Below are 26,965 nucleotides of genomic sequence, written 5' to 3'. Positions count from 1 at the left end.
TGAAACAAGGTTAACTATTTATAGTATAAAATGTAAAACACTGTGAATTCACTTTGACTTGATTCCACATAATAACAACGAAAAACCCTAAAATATCACTTTTCAAGTTGTAATATGTTTGTATGTCAACAAAGTAACTGTGAGATAAAGGAAAATATATAAAAACCATTTCACAGATTTTTTTTCTAGTTAAACAAATCATGCTTGGAAAGATTACATTTTACTAAGCCAAAATCTCTTCTGAATATCTATATTATTAAAATGTACAAGGGCTGGCCCCGTGGCACAGGGGTTAAGTGCTCACGTTCCGTTTCGGCGGCCCGGGGTTCTCCGGTTCAGATCCCGGGTGAGGACATGGCACTGCTTGGCAAGCCATGCCGTGGCAGGTGTCCCATGTATAAAGTAGAGGAAGATGGGCACAGATGTTAGCTCAGGGCCGGTCTTCCTCAGCAAAGAGGAAGATTGGCAGCAGATGTTAGCTCAGGGCTAATCTTCCTCAAAAAATAAATAAATAAATAAATGAATAAAATGTACAGGTTATTATAAGTAAGAAAAAATTAAGAATCTGTCTTAGTTGAGAACTCTTATATTGCTGGAACTAAAAATAATGTACCTAACATTTGTGGAACATCCAGAGGTTCCATATTACCTGAGGTCCCTACCACTAAAATATATTGCCTATACTCTGTGTCCAAAGGGATGAATTTATTAACTCTTTGGTAAAGCTACTAGTTCTGCTTTAACTATATTCAATTCTCTGTTAAATACTTGGAGGAATATGAGTCATTGGTATATTGACTGAGATGTATTTTGCAATTATTGATACATTATCTAACTCAGAAAGCGGTAAAATGTTACATGTTTTCCTAAGATGTCACTTGGAATACTTTTTCTTCTTGAATTATTACAATTAATTTTTTTAATACAAAAGGGAGGATGTTTAGAAACTCAAAAAACTGCACACTTGTTGGTGTTTTATTCCCAAGAAAAGTGACACTCTGATATTTAAGAATTTAAGATATTTAATGATATGAGTTGGGATTTTTTTTTTAGCAGATTTCCCAAGAGAGCTCTGACCCTGTTGATAGTTTTGAAGCTGTATTAGATAGACTAATTAGGTTGTCTAGACTGGTGCTCCCAGAGGTACTAAAATACACTTTTTCTCAAGGAGAGGTCATAAATGCCAGACACAATATATCTGAGAGACACCCCGGTCCCCGTGTCCTCGTGTTCACTGGTGGTGAGATTCCATAGAGCACGTCATCTTCCTAGAAGTCTTCTCAATCAGACGTGCTGGCCTGGGCTCCTCACTGGCTGGCTGCTTCAAAAGTTCGTTTCTTCTGACCTATGCATCTAACCAGGACATTATTCTTATTTATTGACCTATTGTGATTTCTTATTGTTGCGTTAGGGCACTGTGTCTACTAATGCATTCTGGAATATTCCTAAACTTTAGTACATCTGGAAAGTGGCTCATTTGGTGCTCGCTCTGAACTGAAATATGAAGGCTCACGTTCTCGACTGTCTTTTCCTTGGGTCTGTATCCTCTTCCAAGAAGTTTATAAATATCAACAAGAAGTCAATGCCGGGATCCCCAAAGTGTTAGCCTCTGCTTTCTTTTTCTGGGTAAGTCCTTACTGCCCAGCCCCGTCTCCACCCCATTTGCACTCTCTTTCCCAAAATGTGTTATTGAAAACTAAACCCAAGTCATGGGAAGCCTCTGCCACTAAAGTATGTGGGGATAAATGACCTTAAAAACAGTCCTTTAAGATATTTGCACTCAGCATCGTTATTTTCTGTTTTCTTTTAAATTATCTCAACTTTGGTGTCTTGGAACCACCCACTAGCAACAGTCACAACGTAAGCGTACATTTTAAATTTTCTTTCCATCAGCTATAAATGGAAATCTCAGTGTTGCTCATTGTTTTTGACAAGAGACAGTTTCATTAAAATATTTAACAGTGAATAGTAATATAATGAATGAGAGTTTCATATATAGGAAAAGATATTAAACTAAAAGATAATGGATAGAAATGAAATAAATAAGGCACTGCCTTTAATTCTTTTATTTTTCTTTTGAAGATTTTTTTTCTTTTTTTCTCCACAAAGCCCCCCAGTACATAGTTGTATATCTTAGTTGTGGGTCCTTCTAGTTATGGCATGTGGGATGCTGCCTCAGCGTGGCTTGATGAGCACTGCCATGTCTGTGCCCAGGATCCGAACTGGTGAAACCCTGGGCTGCCAAAGTGGAGTGCACGAACCTAACCACTTGGCCACAGGGCTAGTCCCTGCCTTTGATTCTGGAATATTACCTATAGCATAATAAAGTATATTGCAGCCACTGAGTGGAGTGGTTTTTATATACCATCTTCATCCCAGTCAGCTGCCAGAGTCCTCTCAAGGGGCGCATTACCAACAGCCTCTTCCCTTATTTTAAATTGGGCTGTAACCCAAGAAGTATCTCAAATGGCATTAAGCACCAATTAACATCTATCAGAGAGTTTGGCACCTAATGAGCGCATAATAGATAGTTGTTGGAGAATGAATGGGTGGATTGATTAATTCATTACTTTTATGCTCTGTGAGGTCCTCACCACTGTGAAGCAATGTGGCACACTGGTTAGTGCCCCAAATCTGGATCCAGAAGCTTGGGTTCAGTTCCTGGCTCTGCCACTTACTAGCTGCATGACTTTGGGCTCATGTCCACACCTCTCAGTGCCTCTGTTTTTCCATCTATAAAATGGAGCTAATAATACTACCTGTCTTGTTATGAGGTTATTACAAGTATTAAATGAGTTAATATTTGCAAAGTGCTTAAAATAATGCCGGCACATAGTAATGACTGTAAAAATGATTGTTGAATAAATTAAAATAAATTAAGCATATACAGACATTTTGAGGTCTCATATTAAGACTGAAAAACTGGCTGGGTCTGGAAGTAACGACACTCCAGTAGCAATAAACATACTTATCGCCCAAATCTTGGTTTCCAATACTTATTTCCCAATAAAAGGAACCAGGGTTCCTTGGAGAAATGGCTAATTTAGGACTGGAGCACCTGATAGTGCCATGAAGAAAAGAAGTACTAAAAGGAAAAACAAACAAAAAACACTTCACAATGGTAAGTGTGACACAATGTGTGTCAAGATGATGCAGGAGCCAACTGAAAGTGCTCCCAATGGCCAAAGCTGAAACAATTTGAGCAAGAAGATAAATAAAGTAGTATCGGGCTATAACACAAAGTATAAAATAAATATACTGATATAAATAAATAATTGGATGAATATATGAGGAGAATAGACAAGTCTCCCATGCAGAAGAATTCCAAATAATATGTGTTAGATACTCTGCTTTTCAGGAGATAAAGCTTAATTCCCAATGGGGGCTGTGCACAGTGACTTTCTTCCGAAGAGTACAGTATGGAAAGGGAGGGAAAAAAAGGAGTAACTTGCAATAGAGAAACCTAACAAACCCAGCCTCAGACAAGATGATCAAGCTCAACATCAACAGTGATATGTCGTGCTGGTTGTGGGTATCCTTCACATGATGTAATGAGAACGGCATTCGACCTCTGTGGTCTTCCTCCCCAAAACACTACCCCGGGCTAATCATGAGAAGAACACAAGACAAATTCAGATAGAGATGTATCCTACACCTGGCCAGTACTCCTGAAAGCTGTCAAGGTCATCAAAAACAAAGAAAGTCTGAGAAACTGTTACAACCAAGAGAAGCCTAAGGAGACGATAACTAAATGTAATATGGCATCCTGGATGGGATCCTGGGACAGAAAAAGGACATTAGGTAAAAACTAAGGAAATCTGAATAAAATATGGAGTTTAGTTAATAATAATATATAAATATTGGTTCATTAATTGTGAAAGATGTACCCTACTAATGTAGGCTGTTAATAACAGTGGAAACTGGGTGTGGGGTATACAAGTCTCTGTATTATCTTCACAATAATTCTGTAAGTCAAAAACTGTTCGAAAATAAAAAGTTTATTTTAGAAAATACTGAAGTAAGTACATTTAAAAAAGCCATTTTTCGAGGTTTACTTTTCAATTTTCAAGCACCAAGATCAGAGTATTTTGAAAATGCTAAATTCAACTCATTTTGTTTTGAGACTCATATGTGGAGAATGATATTCTGAATTAAAGTTCTCAGTTGGATAAAGGTGTGCACATCTATAAAGCATTCTGCTATATTTCTGCAATCCTCAAAAGGAGGAAGAAAATAACAACTGGCAACACAAAACATTTTTTAAAGAATAATTGTTATTGGAGTTCAAAGTGGATTATAACATGTGCATAGTTATATATTGCAGCATAGCAAATTACCACAAATTTAGTGGCTTAAAAAAACATATAATTATTATCCCACAGTTTCTGTGGATCCAGAATCTGGATGCAGCTTAGCTGGGTCCTCTGCTTAGGGTCTCAACAAGGTGTCATCAAGATGTTGGCTGGGCTGTGTTTCTTTTTGAAGCGTGGGTTTTTTCTTTCAAGCTCATGTGTTTGTTGGTGGAATTCAGTTGAGGTTGTAAGGCTGAGGTCCACTATTTTCTTGCTGGCTGTCACCTGGGGCACTCTCATCTCAGGGATCAGTCATAGTTCCTTGCCATGTGGCTGCTTGCTTCTTACGGGCCCTGTCACAACATGGCAGCCTACTTCTTCAAAGCAAACAAGAGAATGTCTTACTCCAGTCTGCATAGACGGAGTCTTAGATAATGTAACTCAATCAAGGGAGTGACTATCCCATAGGCTTTGCTGTATTCTATTGGTTAGGAGCAAGTCACAGGTTGTGTCTGCACTCAAGGGAAGGGAATTATACTAGGGCGTGACTTACTAGGGATCACCTTAGGGTATGTCCACTACAACATGAGAGTTTTGAAACAGACACAGGCTTCTGGGCATTGGGACCTCCACCATCTGTGAGCAAACTAAAGAAGAGGAGAACGAATTGGAAATGCTTACTTCTTGCTTTTGAGCTTTTGCTTGAGGTAAATAAACAAGTTTCATCTTTACTCCCCCTCCCCCCAACACATACAGAAAATTATGTTTAAAAATGCTCCTTGGGCTGCCTGGTGGTGTAGTGGTTAAGTTCGTGTGCTCTGTTTTGGCGGTCTGGGGTTCGCAGGTTTGGATCCTGGGTGTGGACCTGCCTACTGCTCATCAAGCCATGCTGTGGTGGTGTCCCACATACAAAATAGAAGAAGATTGGCACAGATGTTAGCTCAGCGACAATCTTCCTCACCAATAAATAAATAAATAAATAAATAAAATGCTGCTTAAAGCTATCAAATGAAAGTTAAGATTCTTTGAAGATGAAGGAGTCAGAGAAAAATATGTGCAGATAGCTTGTAAATACATCACCATTTTCCTGACTAGGGCTGTTTTTTTTTTAGCAGTGAAAAAATTTGCTTAAAAATATATTCTCAACTCAATAGCAACAACATTTATGCACTTCAAGAAACTCTTTATAAAGTTTCTAATTATATGGCCTCATTTTCAACTTTTCATGACTTAATTTTCTTCATTTTTGAGACTGTTTAGTTTTTTAATACTTATAGTTTAAACTTCTGTCTACTAATAATTATTAATAGGATGATACTGTTTAGGTTGTATTTTTTACATTTTACATGATGCTTATAAATTTGTATATTTCAAATGTACTAAATATTCATTTAACTGATGTCTTTTTATAAGTCTGAATCCTTTTCTTATAAGATATTATACAGAAATACTGGGATTGTCATTTTGCTCCAGTATTGTAATCATCACCTAGCTTTTCAAGAACTCGGATTCTTTTTTGTGATTGCTCCTTATGACACCAAGATGTCCCCCAAACCCTACCATTTAGGCACTGGAACTGCATTTGCCAAGTTGCTGCTTGCATCTGGAAATAAAGCGCAAGCATCTCTTGTTAGATCCTGTGTCCAATTGTGGGTTTGGATAATGTAATCACTGCATGTGTGCGTCTCCACTGAGGTTAGTACAAACCTATTAGCAGGTTGAACCAGAGATGTTTGTGTTTATGTCTCAGTTATGCAGCCTCTTTGAAAAAAACAAGCAGCTTGTGGAAACGAAGCTCATTAGCAGCCAAGTTGAAAAGAAAAGGAAATATATATTGCAATTATTCAATTAAGAAACTCAAAGGATGAAGGATTCCTTGTGGATCCTTCTGCCCCACGCTTCACCTCTTTTTCAAGTCTCTTTCTACCTATATTTTTCTTTTTCTGCTCATTCACAATTAAGCCTTAGGCTGTAGCTATTGGTTTCTCTTATGCCAAGGGGTACAAAGGGTTGTTATTCAGAAGATGAGAACATAGTCACCTGTAGCTATTGGTAAAATAATTCATTTAGCAAGTAAAGGTCAAAGCTTGCTTGCTTTCTTCCTTCCTTTCTTCCTTGGGGTTGTTTTCTTTGTAGGAATTAAATAGAAGGATCCTTTTTAAAAATACAAAGTAAGTTAGAGTAAATAGAAGTAACCTTTTCTGCTTGTGAAAGAAGTATTAAGAGAAAGCCCAGAAGAAGAGCATTTGCCGTTGGCTGGAAGGTCACAAGATAAAGCAATTCTTTATCAGAGCTGAATCCAGTAGAAGGTCCTGGAATTTGCCAAGGTTCTTGGCCCGTGATGGTCATCAGATTGCTTTCCCAGGTTTTAGTTGAGGGGTTTAGACTTGACTAATGATTTCATCAGATTTATTTGCCATGTGCCTTAATATATAAATCTGGTATTTTCACCAATTACTAAAATTCTGGATTTATTTATTATATGATTGGAACAATCATTAGATCTTTTTATCGAACGATCTGGGTTTAATTTGAAGTAATATATTTTTAAATACTATCTCTGTACATCATAATTGTCTTCAGATTTTGCTTCTAGATCTCCTAGCATCATTTTGCATCATACTGATTAAATCCAAGTGGGATTTTCTTGTTTGGGAGTACTGAGGTAGCAACTGATTGCTGCCATATGGGTCTTCTTTTGGCATCAGACAGGCATTCACCAACTTATTCATCATATTTCTTTATTTGTTACTGTTCATGGGGCCCCATGTCCCCAGTAAAGCTGACACCACCTCTTCCCACACTGAGCTCTTCTTTTCCTAAGATTCTTATTACACATATATTCTGTGCTTGGTCATTCCTGTCTTGTCTTATTCTCTCATTGTTAGCTATTAATATTTTTTCTTACCAAAGAGCTTTGAGGGCAAAGATTCTGCCTTCTTGTCTTTTTTTTTTGTTGAGGAAGATTAGCCTTGAGCTAACATCTGCCGCCAATCCTCCTCTTTTTGCTGAGGAAGACTGGCCATGAGCTAACAGCCATTCCCATCCTCCTCTACTTTATATGTGGGACTCCTACCACAGCATGACTTGCTAAGCGGTGCCATGTCTGCACCCGGGATCCGAACCAGCAAACCCCAGGCCACCAAAGCAGAACGTGCACGCTTAACCACTGTGCCACCAGGTTGGCCCTCTGTTTTCTTGTCTTTTATGCCTTCACAAGGCTCGGAGTTCTCAGCACTTGATTCCGACCTGACCCCAGGCCCCATACCTCCAAATCTTACACCTGATCAAAACAGTGTTTCCTTAAATCAAGAGAACTATATACTTTCCGTTTGCCTTGCCTTGTGCTCAGGGCTACAGAGGTGGGGTCAGCCAAACAAAACATCAGGCTAACTTCACAAATTCCCATTCTCCTCTCAAGACCACTTTGCCCATTCCCAGACCTCCAAGACTCCTCTCTAGACATCTTTCCTGTGACTCATTCTCTGGGTCCCTGACCCTCGCTGAGGTCTCGGCTGAGTATGACCGCTCCTAGGGCAGTCACGTTCTAATAGAGCAATACTGAAGACCAGAAAGACTTCAACGCCCAAGGTAATGCACCTCCAGTGGTGAAATTCCAGGCGCTATGATAGGCAATGGTGCAGATATTTTTAAACCATCCTTGTCTCGCCTCCCTTAAATAACACCACACAGGTAGATGCCTACTCTGCTTGCTTACAGGTCTACCCTGCCTGGGAACTATTAAAAGAATAGAAATGTTGATCTCTGTCCTTACAGTGCAAATAACCTAGCAGGGGAGTTGGACTACACATGCCTACGGAGGCAGACTAGTGTACTGTCTACAAGCCTTTCTAATCACACGGTCATGGCTTCTAATCTGAGTTCTTCTTCTTATCAGCTGTGTGGCCTTGCACAAGTTTTTAACATTTCCTGAGGCTCATTTCCTTCATCTTTAACACCAGGATAACAAAGCCCATTCCAAGGATGTCATGAAAATTCGATGAGCTAATATATGGGCCATTCTTAGCACATGGTAAATATGCATGGCATGGGTGCCGTCAATAATAATAACTAGAGCCAGAGAGGATCGTAAGTCCTATCAGGCAGTTTGGAGGTCTGAGACTGAGAACAGGTACGCAGAGCAAGGCAATGATGGAGGTGAAGTAGGATGGAGAACTTCCTAGAAAGGACTGCCTTGCCTCATAAGAGGACATGAGTGCTGTCCAATATGCATGCTTGGTTAGCCACAGGTACCTAATCCCTTGATCAGTTGGCCTGCAGGACCATTTTTGGCTTGGAAGCAGTCTGCTGGGAGTGTAAAAAGTATGAGTGGGACCCATACACGTTATCACTGCAGAGCAAATGTGTAAAGCTAGCTTCACTCCTTCTCGTAACTGTTTGTCCTAAGTCTCTCTCCTCTATTGGTCTGTGTGGTCCTCAAAGTCAGGATATGACAGTTCATTCCTGTTATCTCCAGGCCACTGTTAAGAGTATATGCTCAGTGCTTAATTATTGGTAGAATGATTGAAAGGATAGAAGATACTGGAGTTTTCCTGCACTGCATCTTCTAACAACACAAGTGATCGTACAAAGGATTTATGAAGACCCAGTACAAGGATGTGAATATGTTTTCCCTGCATGCAAGAACATGATTCAGTCAAACGAAAGATGAAAATATTGTGGTTTGTGGTTCTCCAAAGCAGCATTGTTTGTGGGGTCAGAGAAGAAGAAAGATATAACTTAGGAATGTTGCAACAGGCTTGAAAATGCTGGTTGTGGTATATGAAAGGAAAATCAAAAACAAAAATCCAAGGGGCTGGCCCGGTGGCACAGTGGTTAAGTTCGCACGTCCTGCTTCAGCGGCCTGGGGTTCACCAGTTCGGATCCTGGGTGCAGACCTATGCACCACTTGTCAAGCCATGCTGTGGTAGGCGTCCCACATATAAAACGTAGAGGAAGATGGGCATGGATGTTAGCTCAGGGCCAGTCTTCCTCAGCAAAAAGAGGAGGATTGGTGGCAGATGTTAGCTCAGGGCTAATCTTCCTCAAAAAAAATTAATTAATTAAATAAAATAAAAAAATCCCAAGCATATAAACTGGAAGAGGAGTCTGTAAAATCAAGCCTGATGCCAAACAGGAGGAGTTGGCAGATTGGAATGGATCATTGCGAATTCCTGCGGCCACCTGGCTTGGGATTTAACACTTCTCTGAACTTTTGTTGTTTCATGATATCTGAGGCTGAATTTATTCCCATCTTATTGTCTTTGTCGAAAGCAACGATGTTTTAAAAGACTATATGTTTTCTTCCCATTCTTGTTTACACCTTGGATCCTGCCGTTCACAAGATTGGTCTCTCACCCTCTGCCTAGGGTGTTTTCTATTCTCATGTAGTTAAAATTGCCAGCAGATTCTTTGAGCTGCTCTAGTTTGAAGAACGGGGAAGCCATGCTGCCCTGTGGAATCCCAGCATGGCATGGCGTCTCGCCAGTGGAAGAGCCCTGTAGCTATTGTGAATTTGTGACCAACATTCAAGTATTTTAAATGTTTGAGAGTGCCTGTTGTGCACCTCATTACAGAGATATAACACCAGGCGTGACTTCTCACATCAGCTGATGCCTCCTCAAAAGTTGCCTGGAGTAACATGAAATGTTACTTCTTTCCAAAGTGGAGTGCCTTCCATTTTTTCCCAAGAATTGGGTTGGAAATGATGTCCTCATGCCTTCTGTCCGTCTCCTCTTCTCCTGACACTGTTCTCACTTTGGTCTGATTATTCTCCATCTGAATCGTCTCCTCTGTGCCCTGTATTCAGATGATGGTCCTTCTGATCACAAATCACGGTAGCATCTGGGCAAATGGGGACTAGAAGCTGGAAATTGCTCCTTGGCGTCTTAAAGCATGGACTCCAGAAGAGTTGGAGGGTTTGAGCAGAGGTTGCTCTGATTACAATTGCTTTAATTACAATTACAACATCTCCTAGCACCAAGAAGATTGACCCTTGGCGAAGTAGTGAAGCAGGCCAAGGTTGGCCTTGTCTTCTGAGCATCTTTATGGCTCCACCCTTCCAGGGGCTTCAGGTACTCCTAAATCCCCTTAACCCTCCATAGGTATCCTTCTCTGTTTCTGATGCCCCTGTTTACCTCAGAGGCTCCTCTTCAGGGTAGATAGCACTCAACACTTCAGGCTCCTTCTCTTATGTGCTAATTTCCTCCTATCATAATTTCTAGTCCCAGATATTATTCCTTTAGGGTACTTGCTGCAAAATAAACATAGATGGTATTGGGTCAAAGATACCTATGCTGAATGTGCTCCTCTAGGGTAGGAAGGATATAATGAAAAGTACAACTTACCAGACCTCAGATGACCTGGGTTTTTAATTCCAGTTTTGCCACTTATTAGCTGTTGACTTGGGTTATATGCGTTAACCTTTCTGAATAGGTCTTCACTCGTATAATGGAAGTGATGACTCCGTACTAGTATGTCTAAAATATAAGACTGTTCATCTCCCAGGATTATCACAAAGCTCAAATGAGATGAAGCATCTGAGAGCTCTTTATACATGAGAGAGGTTCTGTGCAAATGTAGGGTAAGAAGGCAAGAAAGTGCCTTAACTATGTCCAAAATGTTAGCTTCTTGACAGATGATGTGATGTAGCAGAAAGCTTGCACCTGGCTTTAATAACTTCCATAATCTCATGTTGTTTGAGCCTCCATTTCCTCATCCATACAAAAGAATGTAATCAAACTTCATTGGCTTGTCATGAGCATTAAATGACATGATACATATAAGGTCCCTTAGCCTAGTGCCACTTGGCACTTTGTGTGTGTTTGATAAAATGTTAATTCCCTTCTCACCTTAACACGTGCCTTAAAAAATGACTCTAGAGTCTAGTACAAGAGTTTCCACATGCTTCAAATTCACCTGCGTATGAGGCAGATCCAGTAACCCAAATGGTATCAAAGCCGCCCAGACGAATGATCTAGTCCAAAGGTACCATTAGATAGTTGTACATCGTTCTCTGAAATGGGGATGGACACTGACAATGCAGAGGGTGACATGCGCTGATTCTCAGGGGCAAAGAGGGAGGTGAGCAGCGCCCTCGTTTTGGCGCAAAATGAAAGAGGGCGCCATGAAACTCAATAGTCAAGATAAATAATGTTTAATGCAATATTTTTAAAAAATCTAAATTAATGCAAAAAAATTCACAATGAACAAAATATCAACATTTTAAATAAAGATAGGATCAGTAACAGTGCCGGACAGAGTCATGTTGGAGCCCAAGGCAAAAGAAAAGATAAGTAATACTGATGCTGTCTTTTCGTAAAATGTTGATATTTTGTTCATCATGGATGTTTTAATTAATTTTGATTTTTTAAAAGTATTGCATTAAAATATTATTTATTTTGATTACTGAGTTTTTTGTGTTCCCTTAAAATTCGTGCCCAAGGAGAGTGCACTATTCACCCCACTTGCCTCACCACCTTGGGGTGAGGTCCACTGGGCTGGGAGGAAAGCCCCAGAGAAGACTTCAAGCCCCCACTCCTTATTTCCCCTCACCCACTCTGGTCTTGAGTTTGGTTTAAGTATAATCTTGTGAAAAAAGAAAAGACCATATCAAATGAAATTCCAGTGTTCTTTCTAATCAAGTGACTAAAATGAAAAATACAATTTCATTTTCATCTTTTTTTCCTGAAACATACAGTAAATCATTTTCGGTAAAGTAAATTGTTCATCAGAAGCTTGATTTAAGTTGGGGGCTGGCAAACAATGGCCCACAGGCCGGCTGCCCATTTTTGTAGGTAAAGTTTTACTGGCACACAGGCCCACTCATTTGTTTTTGTGTTATCTGTGGCTGCTTTTGTGACAATGGCAAAATTGAGTAGTTGCAACAGAGACTATACCGTCTGCAAAGCCGAAAATATTTACTATGTGGCCTGTTGTGGACTCCTGATTTAGATTATCAAAGCACTCAGATGTTTTTGGATCAGCATGTGAGGTTGGCAGCAGTTTAGAATATACAGTTATTTGGAGATTTATGTAACAGAAAATTCAAGGACATTTACAGAGAATATCATAACCTTCCATGTGTAAGAAGTGGGGGAAATGGGGAAGAGATCAGAGTTCGAAAAGTAAATCAAGGTGGCTGACTCCGTGGTGGCATAGTGGTTAAGTCTGGCACGCCCTACTTCGGCTGCCCGGGTTGGTGGGTTTGGATCCCATGCATGGACCTACACCACTCATCAGCTATGCTGAGGCAGCAACCCACAGGTTAAGTAGAGGAAGACTGGCACAGATGTTAGCTCAGGGCTAGTCTTCTTCAAAAAAGAAAAAAGTAAATCAAGAGAACAGCTGAGAATGGGTGGGGTCAGGGTCTGTCTGGGTCCCTTGGAGTCCTATCAAAGTCCAGCTATGACTTGACATCACAGGATATGAGATGCTTATGAGACCTTACATCACCCATAATTGACAGTAAGCAAACAATGAGTTTGTGAAAAAGTGCATTTATTTGTATTATCACATAAATAATTTGTGGATTTAATTACTTCATCCTGTTAATGTGAATAATTTAGAACTTACTTCACAAATTCAGCAAGAATTTAGTGAGCATATATTTATGCAGAAACTGCAAAAGTTGCCCTCAAAGTAGTCTGAGTGTGAGCAAGCAGAGCTAGGAAGGCCCTGACAATGCATTCTGACATGCCTTGAGTTTGGGGTGCATAGAGACCACAGGGAGTAAGAGGAGAAAGACCAACTCATAGAAGGCCCTGAAGGCTTGCAGGAGATTGTGCTTTAACCAGGAGCCAGTAGGAAACTTCCTTGGTCAAGGAAGTGGCATATCCATCCTGTGCTTTACTTAGGATGTTAACTGAGTGACAGCTTGTGGAGGGGTGGAGGGTGGATGAGAGTAGAAGTAGGGGCACTAATCAGAAGGTGGTTGCAATAGCCTGGTATGGTTTGTAGTCATACAGAGATGACAAGGGCTTCAAGTCAGCTATATCCATGGCGATGAGAAGAAAGACCGATCTGAGAATGCTGGGGAGGGTAAAATCAACCAAGATTCAGCCACTTGATTAGGGAGGGCTCCTGGGTTTGGAGTTGAGGAGATTGGGAGGCTGGAAAAGGTGTTAATAGAGATAGAGAAGCCAGGTAGAGAAGTAGGTTTGAGGGTTGAAACCAGTAAGTTCAGTCTTATATATAATGAATTAAAGATGCGTAAAATATCCAGGGGAAAATACGGAAATGCATCAGAGGGAGGGAGGGAGAGAGGAGGAGAGAGAAATTGGTGCTAGAGATGAAGATTTAGGAATTGTCTGAAAAAAGATAATCATTAAAGCCACAGGCATAGAAAACATCAATAAGGGAGGAAGTTAGAAAGAGGAGATGAGAGTTGAAGAAATAACTATAGTTGAATTGCCAGATAAAATATAGGATGCCCAGTTAAAATCGAATTTCAGATCAACGAAGAATAATGTTTTAGTATAAGAATGTCCCATGCAGTATTTAGGATATAGTTATACTAAAAAAATTACTTGTTTATCTGAAATTTGAATTTAACTGTGCATTCTCTATTTTTATTTCCTAAATCTGGCAACCCTGGACTGTGAGGATGGTCCATAATTATGGGATGGTCAGAAGAGGGGGAGATAGTGGAAGAGCCTAGGAATGGCCAAATAGGTTCCAGGAAAGCTAGGATATGGCACTTTCATGGCATCAAAGAGCAGAGTAGGATTCAGGAGGGCTGAGCAGAAAGGTCAAGGCCATTACATTTGGCAACCTGAAAATCATTAGGGACCTCAGAGAAAGCAGGTCGAGGTCTGGTCTGGTTGCAGTGGGTTAAGGAGTAAATAAAGGAAAGGAGGTGGAAATAATCAGTGTAGACCCTCCTTTTAGAAAGTGTGACGGAGAAGAGGAGAGAGACGGGATGGTAAAGGGTAACAAAATAGAAGGCAGTTTTGCAGGATTAAATAGGCTGAAGCTGTTTTCCAGCTTCAGCGAAGGAGCACAGAGAAGTGGCATACTGAAGATTTAGAGGAGTGATGGGGATAAGGGATGGACTAAGCTGTGGATGACACGGGAGGGGAGAATCAGGACATAAAGGGAGAGGTTAACCTTTGCACGGAGGATGCTCTTTCTTCATCCAAGTCATGAAGGAAGGAGAGGACGATGGATAAAGACATGGAGATTTTAAGAGGAGGGAAGAGGAGGAGACGTTTTTTGTTTCTTTTTGCTCTCTGACTGTGCTATTGAGAGTGCGTGTTATGGAGGAGGGATTGGGGAGCAGGAGGGGGAAGACTCTGGCTGGAGATATTCCCTCTTTGCTGATTGCCAGGGACAGATATGATGAAGAGCTCAGAAACACATATAATTCATCCAAGTGGGAACCATTTATTTTCTTCATGTTGTATCTTCCTCCAGCTCTAGCGATTCATATCAATTCATAATATAATTGAATTGCTCAGCAGGGAAGGGAAAATGACAGAAACAGAATTGAACAGACTTGCTCTCCTTCGTTTTGTTAAATTAGGAGACCCTGGCCATGAAAGGATCAGGGTCATTTATCCATGTCCCCGGTCAGAAGGAGGCAGTAGGGGTGCCCAGCAGAATTGCTAGTCTGTGAGTTCCTGCTTCCACTATGCAGATTTTGTCATGTGGAGTTAATGGCTTTGCCACGTCACACCCAGCATACCCGGGACTCACAGATGCACAGGCAACACACACTCATCCCAATCACCCTCTGCTCTCTGGGAGCTGAGGTCAAAAGATGGACAGGCTATTCTGCAATTGGGAGAGGGTGAGGCTGAGGAACAAAGTGGTCTGCAATCTCTTAGCTGCTTTTCCTCTCTGCTGGCAAGAACAGGATGCCATTTGCAGCACAGGGAGGGAGCCATTTGCAGAGCTGCAGAAGCCTGAGAAAGCTGAGAAAGAGAAAGAGTTATTTCTGGGAGGGGGTGGGGCAGTGCTGTGTGCCTGGGGAAGCTCTTAGTGCCTCCACCTCCAGAAAATATTAACATTTCCAGCCCTTCTCCACAGCCCCCTCTCTCTCCCTCCTCCTCGCCCTCAACACAAACGCACAAATGAAATTCCTAAAAGTAGACTACTTCTGCCTAGTTATTTTTAGTATTTGCTGTTAGTATTTATCAAGCTTTTCAGTGTTAATTTGTCCTCCCACCCATTTCTCTTCCTGCCTCCGCGTGCCGGGCTTGGGATGGAAGGAGCACATATAAGAAGCAGCGGGTGACCTCATAGAAACATCTCCTGGAGAGGAGACTGTAGACCTTTAAAATAAATCTTCCCCACCCCCACCTTGAAGAGAAGAAAGAGAGATCTGTTTTCCATTAGCTTTGGAGAGCAGCACAAGTGTTGGTGAGGGCAAACCCATTAAAACATGTCAGTGGTGTTTAGCTAGGTCAAGGGCCCTGGTCAAGGAGGTAGGTCCAGGAATCCACACATGCACAAAATTTCATAATGCAGGCAAAAATGGGTTAGAGACCAGGTAAACAGGCAGAATGCCAGTGGAAGAGGATGCCAGAGGAGAGAAAAGTATAAAAATCTGTGCAAAGAGTCAAGGATCTGATGGAGTTGAAGGGTTAAAGTAAGATGGAGTGGAGGTGGGGTTGAAAAGGCCAGAGGAGGAAAGCTCTATAGCACCACTGCACTGTTCTAAGTTACAGCTTAATGCTGAAATACTGCATGTTTCTGCCTCAACTACCTTTCCTATCTCCTGGAGTTAGTCATGCCCAGAATAGCCACATTGCTCTGGAGAGGAACTCTCAGGATGTGTTCTAACAGAGGGGTATTGAATGGAAGCAAGACCGTTCCAAACGTGAGTTGCATAAGTCTGCCTTGTGTTTGGACTCCTTGCCTGCCCATCAACATATTCGTTTCTTAGGAAGCAGAAAAGAGTTGTTTGCTTTTGCAACTTAAAAAAAAAGGGTTTGGCTTGATTTTTGTGTTCATTTTTTATGTTAACATCTTTAAGTTCCCTAGAAACTGAAAAATATAATAAATGAAGTAAAAAACATTCAATGGTAGAACGGACTCAACCATAGAATCGAGGGGATAGAGGAAAGAATCAGTGAACATGTAGATAAAATAATAGAAATTGCCCAATCTGAACAACAGAGAAAATAGACTGAAAATTAAAAAAAAAAAAAGAACAGGGCCTCAGGGACAAAATTATTTAGCATGTTTATCAGCATCCTGGAAGGAGAGAAACAGGATGAGGCTAAAAAAGTGTTTGAAGAAACAATGGCTGAAAGTTTTCCAAATTTGGCCGAAGACAAAGACCCAAGATGTCAAGCAGTTGAGTGAAACCCCAAACACTATTAACCAAAAGAAATCCACACTAAGACACATCACAGTCAAATTTCTAAAAATAAAATCAAAGAAAAGATCTTGAAAGCCGCAAGAGAGAATTGAGACCTTATCTCTGTGGGGGACAAAGTTAGATTGACAGTGAATTTCTCCTCAGAAATCATGACGGCCAGAAGGAAGCAGCAGAATATTTTCTAAGTGCTGAAAAACAAGAACTATCAACCCAAAATTCTACATCCAGTGAAAATATCCTTTAGGAATGAAGAGGAAATTAAGATATTCTCAGCTGAAAGAAAACCTAGAAATTTGTCACCAGGAGGCTTATCATAAAGAAATAGCTAAAGGAATTTCTATAAGCAAAGAGGAAATTATAGGACAGGGAACATAAGGAAGGAAGAAAGAATAAAATAATGAGTAAAAATAGGTGAATACAATAAAGTTTCCTTCTCCTCTTAAGTTTTCTCAATTATGTTTGATGATTGAAGCAAAAATTATAGCAATGTCTGATGTTACTCTCAATGTATGTAGAAGAAACATTTAAGAAAGTTATCTTATAAATAAGGGAGAGTAAAAGGATGTAAAGGGAGGTAAGGATTCTAGTTGAACTGGTATAACATTGATAACAATAGACTCTGGCAAGTTTTGTATCTTTAATGTAATATGGGAGGCGACCATTAAAAAAGCTATACAAAGAGATATACTAAAAACACATTATAGATAAATAAAAACAGAATTCTAAAAAATGTTCAAGCATCTACAATAAGGCTGGAAAATGAAAATGAAAGAAAAACTAGAGAACAAACATGAAACAAAAAATGGCAGACTTTAGCCCAAGCATCTCAATAATTATATTAAGTATAAATGGTCTAAATATACAAATTACAAGACAGACTGACACAATGGATTAAAAAAAATGACCCAACTATATGCTATCTACAAGAAATTACCTTCAAATGTAACAATATAGGAGGACAAAAGGAAAAAGATAGGAAAAGATATACCACGCAAACATTAATCAACAGAAAGTAGACATGCCTGTATTAAAATCAGATAAAGAAGACTTCAAAGCAAAGAAAATGACCAGGGACAGAGAGGACATTCCATAATCATAAAAGGGTCAATCCACCAAAAATACATAGCAAAAATACATATTTTGCATGCAAATCCTGAATAGGTGCCAAACAACAGTGCAAAATATGTGAAACAAAAACTGAGATAACCGAAATAATAGACAAATTATTCCACAGTTAGAGTTGGAAACCTCAAGACACCTCTCTCAACAACTGATAGAACAACTAGAATGAAAACGAGCAAGCTTAGAGAAGAACACAACAACACTATCAATCAACCAGATTTAATTTATATTTGTAGGATCCACCCAACAACAGCAGAAAAGACACTCTTTTCAAGCACCACAAAATGTATGCCAAGATAGATCATTAACCGTGAAACAACCTTCAACAAATTTAAAAGAATTGACATCATATAGAGTGTATTCTCTGACTACAACGGAATCAAACTAGAAATCAATAACAGAAAGATGACAGGAAAACCTGTAAACACTTGGAACTGAAACAACAAATTTCTTAATAATTGGTGGGTCAAAGAGGAAGTCTCAAGGAAATTTTAAAAAATAAATTGAAGTGAATAAAAGTGAAAGTACAACATATCAAAATTTGTGAGACTAAGCAAAAGGTATTCTACGTGGAAAATTTGTAGCACTAAATACTTAGATTAGAAAAGAGCAAAAGTCTCAAATCAATAATCTAAGCTCCCATCTCTGGAAACTAGTTTTTCAAGAAACTAGAAAAAAAAAGCAAAGTGAACCCAAAGCAAGCATAAGGAAGGACACAATAAAGATAAGAGCAGAAATCTATAAAATTGAAAAGAGAAAAACAATAGAGAAAATAGATCAAGCCAAAAACTGATTCTTTGAAAAGATCAAAATGGTAAACTTGCAGCAACACTGACAAAGAAAGAGAGAGAAGACACAAATTACCAATGTTTAAAATAAAAAAAGAGGTATCACTGGAGATCTGCAGACGTCAAAAGAATAATAAGGGAATGCTACAAACAACTCTACACATATTGATTTCACAACTTATATGAAATGGGCCAATTTCCCCAAAAGCACAAACTACCACAACTCACATAATAAAAAATAGATAATTTGAATAGCCTTATAAGTAAGGGAATTGAATTAGTAATTTAGAAACTTCTAAAACAGAAAATTCCAGGCCCAGGTGGTTTCCCTGGAAAATTCTACCAAATATTTAAAGAATTGCATCAATCCTATTAATCTCTTCCAGAAAATAGAAGAGGGGGGAACACTTCCCAATTCATTTTATGAAGCTAGGCTGATATCAAAACTAGAAAAAGACAGTATAACATAAGAAAACTAGAGGCTAATGATCCTCATGAAAATAAATGCAAAAGTCCTTCACAGAATATTAGCAAATAACATTCAGCAATATATAAAAATAATTGTAGACCATGACAAAGTGGGGTTTATTCTAGGATGCAAGGCTTAGTAAATATTTGAAAATCAATCAGTATAGTTTACCACATAAGCAGTCTAAAGAAAAAAATTACAATCATACTAATTGAATGCTAACAGAAAAGTCATTTGACAAAATTCAACACCCATTCATGATAAGAAGAAAAAACTCTCATAAAAACAGAAATAGCAGGGAACTTGCTAAAATTGACAAAGATGTGTGTAAAACACCAGCAGCTAACAGCATACTTAATAGCAAAAGACTGAATCCTTTCCCCGTAAGATCAAGAGCAAGGCAAGGTTGCGTTCTCTCACCACTCCTATTCAACATAGTACTGAAAGTTCTACACAGAACAATAAAGTAAGAAGAGAAAGTAAAAGGCACACAGATCAGAAAGGAAGAAATAAAATGGCTCCTATTTGCTGATGACATGATAGTCTACTAGAAAAATCCAATGGAAACTACAAAAAAACCTCCTAGAACTAATAAGTTAGTGCAGCTAGGTTGCAAGATACAAGATAAACATAGAAAAATCAATTGTATTTCTGTATACTAGCAACGTATACATAGATATTGAAATTATACGGTATCATTTATAATCACTCAAAAACATATGAAATACTTATGTGTAAATCTAACAAAACATACACAGAATTTGTATGCTGAAAAATGCAAAATGCCAATGAAAGAAATCAAAGATCTAAATAAATGAAGAAACATACTATGTTCATGGATTGGAAGATTCAATACAGTAAACATGTTGATTCTCCCCAAATAGATATTCAGGTTTAATGCAATTCTTATAAAAATGCCAGTAAAGATTTCTGTAGATATAGACAACATTATTCTAAAAATTTATATGAAAAGGGAAAAGAACTAGAATGCCTAAAACAGTTTTGAAAAAGAAGAACAAAGTAGGAGGAACCACTCTTCCTGATTTCAAGACTTAATATATAGCCACGATAATCAAGACTGTGTGGAATTAGCAGCAGCGTAGGCACACAGATCAATGGAACAGAATAAAGAACTTGGAAATAGCCACATATAGTCAACTGATTTTTGACAAGTATGTAGAAGCAATTCAATGGAGTCTTTCACATTCTTTTCAACAAATGGAGCTGGAGCAAATTGGATATCCATAGGCAAAAAAAGAACCTCAACCTAAAAACCCCACAGCTTATACAATTCAAAATGGATCATAGATTTAAATATAAAACATAAAACTTTTAGAAGAAAACACAGGAGAAAATCTTCAAGACCTATGTCTGCATGAAGAGTTCTTAAACATGAGACCAAAAGTATGATCTCTAAAAGAAAAAAGTAAATAAGGTGGAATTTATCCAAAATTTATTAAAATGTTTTAAAATAAATTAACAATTTATTAAAATGAATTTATTAAAAATGTTTGCTCTATGAAGGACTCTGTTAAGAGGATGAAAAGACAAGCTATGGACTGAGATAAAAAAGACAGAAAGAAACATTTCACTGAAAAAGATATGTAGATAGCAAATAAGCACATGAAAATGTGTTCAACATCACTAGCTATCAGGGAAATGCAAATGTAGACTGTGATGAGATATTACTATTCAACTATTAGAACAGCCTAAAATAAACAGTGATAATGCCGAATGCTGGCAAGGATGCAGCAAAACTGAATCTCTCCTGCACTGCTGGTGGTTAAAATGGTACAGCTACACTGGAAAATAGTTTGGCAGTTTCTGAAAAATGAAACATAAACTTACCATATGACCCAGCGATCACTCTCCTGGGCATTTATCCCAGAGAAAGGAAAATTTATATTCACACAAAACCCATACACAATTTTTCCTAGCAGTTTTATTTGTAATAGCCAAAAACTAGAAACAACCAAAATGTCCTACAATAAGTGAGTGGCTAAACAAACTGTGGTACATTCAAACCATGGAATACGATTCAGCAAGAAAAGGGAAGAAACGATTGATACATGCAACAACTTGCATGGATCTCAAGGACATTATGCTGAGTGAAAAAAAAAAAAACCCAATATTGAAAGGTCACATACTATATGGTTCCATTTATTAATATTCTAGAAATTACAAAAGTATAAAAATAGAGAACACATTAGTGGTTTCCAGGGATAAAGGATGGGAGCAGAAGGGATGAGTGTGTATAAAATGGTAATAGAATGGAGTTCTGTGTGGTGATAAATAGTTCTATATCTTCATAGCAGTGCAGTTACATGAATCTTCACATGTGGTAAAATGACTTATAACTGTAAAAAATGTATTACATATGGGTCTACCTAAACAAAAATATTGTTCAGATTTGGTATTCTTGGACTTTATTTATAAAATAGTCATCATCTCTATGTAGTTACCTGATAACTTTTTTCCATTCGTTATGTTTAAAAGGTCCACCCCAGTTGTTGCATGTAGCTGTGATTTATTGATTTTCCCTGTTGTCAAATATTTTGTTGCATGAATATAACTTCTATTTGCTCTCCTGTTGGTGGACATTTGTCTTAAATATAGCTTTATGCTGTTTTGAATGAAGCTGTTATAAACATTTTGTGCATGTGTCCCAGTGCAGACATACAAGAGTTTCTCAAGAGAATATACGTAGGAGTGGATTTGCTCTGTGGGAGGGCGTGTGAACATTCAACTTCATAAGATAAGGTTAAATTGTGCCCAAGTGCTTCTATCAATTTATACTCCCACCATCAGCTCAATTTGCATTTTCCTGATTACAAATGAGGTTGCTCATCTTTTCACATGTTCATTCACCATTTGCATCTTTCTCCTCTCTGACAGTGTGTCAGATCTATTGCTCATTTTTCTATTGTGTTGTCTTTTTCTGACTGATTTGTAACATTTCTTTATATAATCTGTTCTTTTGTTGATTTTACATGTTGCAAACTTCTTTCAGATATTGGCATGTCTTTTGCTTTCTTCATTGTACCTTTTGATAAACAGAAGGTCTTAATATTACAGTAGGCAAATGATTGATCTTTCCTTTTGTGATTAGCACTTTTGTGGTTTAAGAACTCCTTTCCCAGTTGGAGGTCAGAAATATTTTCTTCTACAAGTCTTAACATTTTGCTTTTCACAACTAAATCTTTAATCCCTCTGGAATTAATCTTTGGGGATGACTCCTCTTTGACTTTTAGCTCAGTAAATTATTCCAACTTTCATGAGAGCTCTTGTCTTTTAATTCCAACTTCCCTGCCATGTCTGGCTCTGGTGCCTGCTTTTCTCTTCAAAATGTGTTTTCTGCCTTTTGGTATGCCTTGTAATTTTTCTTGATAGCCAGACATGATGTACCAGGTAAAAGGAACTGCTGTAAATAGATCTTCAGTAATACAGTGATGAGTTTTCAGGGAGAAGAAGCGTTCTATGCTATCTTATCCTATCCTACCGTATGATTAGGTCTCAGTCTTTTAGTGAGCCTATGCCTCTGGACTGTGAACTTCACAAGTGTTTTTCAGTTTTTTTCTCCCCCTCTTAGGTGGGACAGAATGGCTAGAGTGGGCTGTAGTTGAGTATATCCCTTCTCCCACAGTGGAAACCCAGGCGAGACTGGGGTTGAGTATTTCCCTTCCCCAGGTCAGTTAGGCTCTGATAATACTCCAGCAGGTTAGGCTCTGGTTAACTAGTTTACCCTGGGCAGGCTTTGTTAGAACAGAGTGCTCTGGCATATTTCAAAGTGGCTCCTTTTCCCCTCCCCCTTCCAGAAACCCAAGGGGATTTGTCTCTGATATTTACCGTGGGAATCTGGTAGAGCTCCTGGAAGTAAATATCACAGTACTGTGAGGGCCCCCCGTGACTGGATCACCCTGGAGTTTTTAATTCTCAGAGTTGTCCCCACGGAGACTCCAGCAATTCATCAATTACAGTTCAGGTTTTCCTACCCGCGCACTGCTTCCCATGGCTTCCTGTATTCTCCTGTTGGGCTCTCCAATCTTGGGGGAAGCGGTTTACAAATCCAAGGAGGGTTATTGATTTCTACTTGTTGTTAGGATAAAGTGGTGCCTTCCAAGCTCCTTGTCTGCGGAACTAGACACCAGAAGTCCTCTGTGGTCTTTTAACAAGTGAGTGAATAAGAAAGTCCAGGAAGAAAACTTCTCCATGACGAAATTTGGAAAGATGGCTAATTCTCCCTCAGGCAGCCTTGAGAGAAGTTTTGGTCATATGACCTAGGTTTCCTTTGTGTCATCAAGGCATTCCTGCATTAGCAATTTTGCAAGTGCTTGAGTGTCATATATTAAAAAGCTAAAGAAACCAAAACAAAAGCAATGAATTCCCTCTCACCATTTGAACTACGGCTCATATCATTTAAATGAGCTATTTGTTGAGAAAGAAAGCATAAATTTAAAATACCTGTTTGTATAGTATCCAAAGTATGGATTCTGCTTTTGGAGAGACAATGCCATTTATTGGAAATGTTGCTGGACAGGGAGTCAAGAGACCTGGGGATAAGCCTTGGTCTGTCATTACCTGGTTGTGAAACCTCTTTGTATCAGGAGTATGTTCAGCTGTGTGTAACAAGAACCTTTCTACAGTGGCTATACCAAATGGAGTTTATATTTTCTCAGTAACAGCTCAGGAACAGACAAACCAGGCCCAGTGTAGTGGCTCCTCCTTTCAATTTAGTCTTCACAGCATGTGGCTTTTGGCTTCATGCTCGTCACTTCATGACTGCAAGATATGGCTCTACCTCTGGCATTATATCAGTATTTCAGGCATGGAGAAGAGTCAGGGAAAAGAGCACAAAGCAAATGCCACAGCCCTTTTAAAGAGCTTTTCCATGAGCCCTACATAATAACTTCAGCTCACGTTGTCAGAGCCAAAACTCTTTCCACCTGCCCATCCTTAGCTGTAGTTTAACAGGGCAAATCGCTGCCTGAATAAATTGAGATTGTGTAAGAAAAAGGGCTAGACTGGAAATGGGATGGGTAACCAGCAGTGTCTGCCCCACTCTCTGAGCATCCAGTGGGAATGCCTGCCTCCATGGCAGGATTGTTTGGATGACAAAATGGAAGCTCAAATGCAAGAACACTTCATACACTATAAAATACATTTCATAAACAAATGGGAGATATTCTGACTCACTTTCTCAGAGAGCAAATCTAATGTTAATAGAAAGTCTGATTAAATGTAGAGCCTTGGATAATGAATATTTGTTGAATTTCAGCCCATTCTCTTTCAGACATCTTCAGATAACCCAAGAACTAGCATTTTCATGTGTATACATCCTCAAATGCCAGTCTTCAGATTCAGATTTTTGTCCGACATTGTTGTAGTGGGCATATGTTGATTTTCTCCCCAATGTCCCTTTCCCCCTTTTCCCTTCCTCTCAGTATGCTGAAGGTCTTTCCATATGATTTTTGTTGGAATGATCCTACCCTCACCTCCAGGGATAAGCCTTGATTCGTTTAAAGCCATTCAACAAAATATAGTGACTGATTCAGCGATGGGTAGTCTGAGTGGCCTCAGAACCCGGAACTACCAGCATGCTAACACTATCCTCCTGGAAGATGGATGTGTGGTCTTGAACTGCTGCGGCTATTACTTTTTGCAACGTGAGGGGAGGCAGCCTGACGGTGAAGTCAGTCTACAGAGAACACCCTTGCCAAGAGAATTGCGGAGAATCAAATGATATAGTAAACCTCTGGTTTCCAAAAACCATCCTACCTCTGGGGTGTTTTTCCCCCCAGATCAATGAACCAAAATATTTCCTCGTTTTGTTATTTATTTGTATAAGTGAGTTTGAGTTGGGTTATCTGTTATTTGTAACCGAAAGATTCCTAAATGATAGTTTCTATACTTATTTCAGGAAAAAATTATATATATTATTTTAATATTATTTTAAATAATGTATATATTTAAAATATATTACTCAATATATTATATATTATGTATGTATGTACATATATATGTTTATATATACGTGAGTTTATTCTGAAGTTTACAGTCCTTCCAGGATTAAGGCCATAAGGCTTGAATTTACTAAGAATGCTTGTTTCTTCCTATAACTAATTGCTTGCATAGCGCCTGTCTAAAGGATTCTGGATGGTGAAGTGCTAGGACCTGAGTCCTGCTCTTTTAGGGACTGTACCTATCACCCCTGCTGTATAAGACTCACCCCTGAGAGCTTTGAGCCAAAGACCAGTTAGGCTGAGATGTGTCAGTGTTCTTGTAGGTGTGTTTCCTGTTTCCTGTTTGCAAAAGCAACCTCAGAAGAAATACAAGTAACAGCCTTACATGAACTGCTTACTGAGCTGTCAAATGTTCAAGTAAAATAGTCATTAATTATGAGTGATCTCAGTTGCAGGGCCATTGAACTGCTGGTGATCAAATCTGTCGTGATCCTGTGGAGAGCTCTGAGGTCCGAGGTACTGCGTGACTGCATATTGTAAGTTACTTTTTTAACCTCTCAGAATGCCTGGGTTTTAAATTGTGTAAATTATGATTCAGAATGCAAAGATGTTTCGCCCTAGTTAGGTTGTTTTGTGTTTATATGTTTTGGTATTTGGGAAACAAAAAATGCTAGCTTATGTCCGTCATTAAAGCTTTGCTGTGGGGTATACCTTTCCATTTTTAACTCTTTACTTGAATTTGTATGTTACTGAGAAAAAAAAGTATGCACCCATTCTAATTAAAAAAAAAAAATCTATTCTCTTTTATGGTGACTCTGATTAAATGGAAACCTTATTTAAGTATAAAAGATTTACTTATAAAAAACTAAAAAACTAGAAATTACAATGGAGTAAAAACCTGACTTGCTTCCTGGAAAAAAAGGTAATGCATACATGCTCCTCCTTACTTTCTGAATCTACCCTTTTGGTATGGAAAATTGAGAAGGATGTTGTGCTGCAAGTAGATGGGATATTGTCTAATTCAGAAAAGATCCTTTTGAAATTTTATTATAGTATAATTAGGCAGCAGCAGCCACAATACTGAATTTCCTGTTGAGATAGGAACATTATTACTTTCCTAATTTGTTGATGTGGGTCTCGAAAGTCAGCTCATCGAATATTTAGGAAACTGGCTTTTCAGGAAGGAAAATCTATGGGTATATGAATTTCTTGGAAATTTTTCAAAATATGCTAATGGCCCACATGAGAGCCAGCCAAGATTTAGGTAAGGTCATGTGGCTTAGGCCCCAGTAATAGATTTTGTGGCTGTGTGTAAACAAGGCATGAATATTAATCTAATATGTACTTGGCCAAATGATTTTGTATGAGGAATAAACGGCAAAGATAAAATCAATGTGAGCAAGAACAGAACCTTCTTTTGTATTTTGCTGATATTGCAGGGAAGGAAGGGAGACATATTGATGTGAAATGAAACTCAAATGCACTTAGCTTTCTTTTATCCCACTTTCTTTATCCCCGTTAAGTATTTATGGTTTAATTAAGTATTAGATGAGTAACATGGCTCATCTGGATGTCACAAGAAAGTGAAAGTAAAAAATCTTCATTCCAAATTTGGTAGGCCAGTGCTTCAAATGAGATCTATAGAACGCTAATAGCTTATCTGAAGTCATGCTAAACAAAATCTCATGTGGTTTTGTTCCCTCTCATGACTTTGAGAATTAAGCCTCAGCCCCACTGCATTTCTCCTGGAAGCCAGGATGGAGCTGTTCGTTCACGTTGGTCGTGGTCAGGCAGCCTGAGAGGCTCTTTCTTCTTGTGATACTCTGGTTGAACCACTTATGGATTTCACAACCCTAAACATGATTGTGGCCATTGGATTAGTTCCTCGAATCTTTCTGACATCAAACTAAAGAATAATAGGAAAATGTGTATTCTTGCCTAAAGACAGTGAATCATGAGCTTGATTCAACCTAAGAACCTTTCCCCTTGACGTGGAGGTGTAGAGAAGC

General features: G+C 38.9%; 1 protein-coding gene across 12 annotated transcripts in view; it reads left to right on the top strand.

The window, feature by feature from the left end:
- Window positions 1-26,965, top strand: part of NCALD (neurocalcin delta) — a 446,704-nt gene that overhangs the window by 261,999 nt on the left and 157,740 nt on the right. For 11 of the 12 annotated variants that reach the window (XM_070481416.1, XM_044743871.2, XM_070481421.1 and 8 more), the window contains one exon: window positions 25,406-25,492. The gene's annotated coding sequence lies outside the window, so the exon portion shown is untranslated. Of the gene's footprint in view, window positions 1-25,323; window positions 25,493-26,965 lie in introns of those variants that run through there. The other variant, XM_014829214.3, reaches the window with a different exon arrangement.

The sequence above is a fragment of the Equus asinus genome, chromosome 12 (assembly GCF_041296235.1).
Source record: "Equus asinus isolate D_3611 breed Donkey chromosome 12, EquAss-T2T_v2, whole genome shotgun sequence".
In the NCBI taxonomy this organism is placed as follows: Eukaryota; Metazoa; Chordata; class Mammalia; order Perissodactyla; family Equidae; genus Equus; species Equus asinus.
Note: the sequence above shows the minus strand (reverse complement) of the source record. Positions and strands in the feature narration are given on the sequence as shown.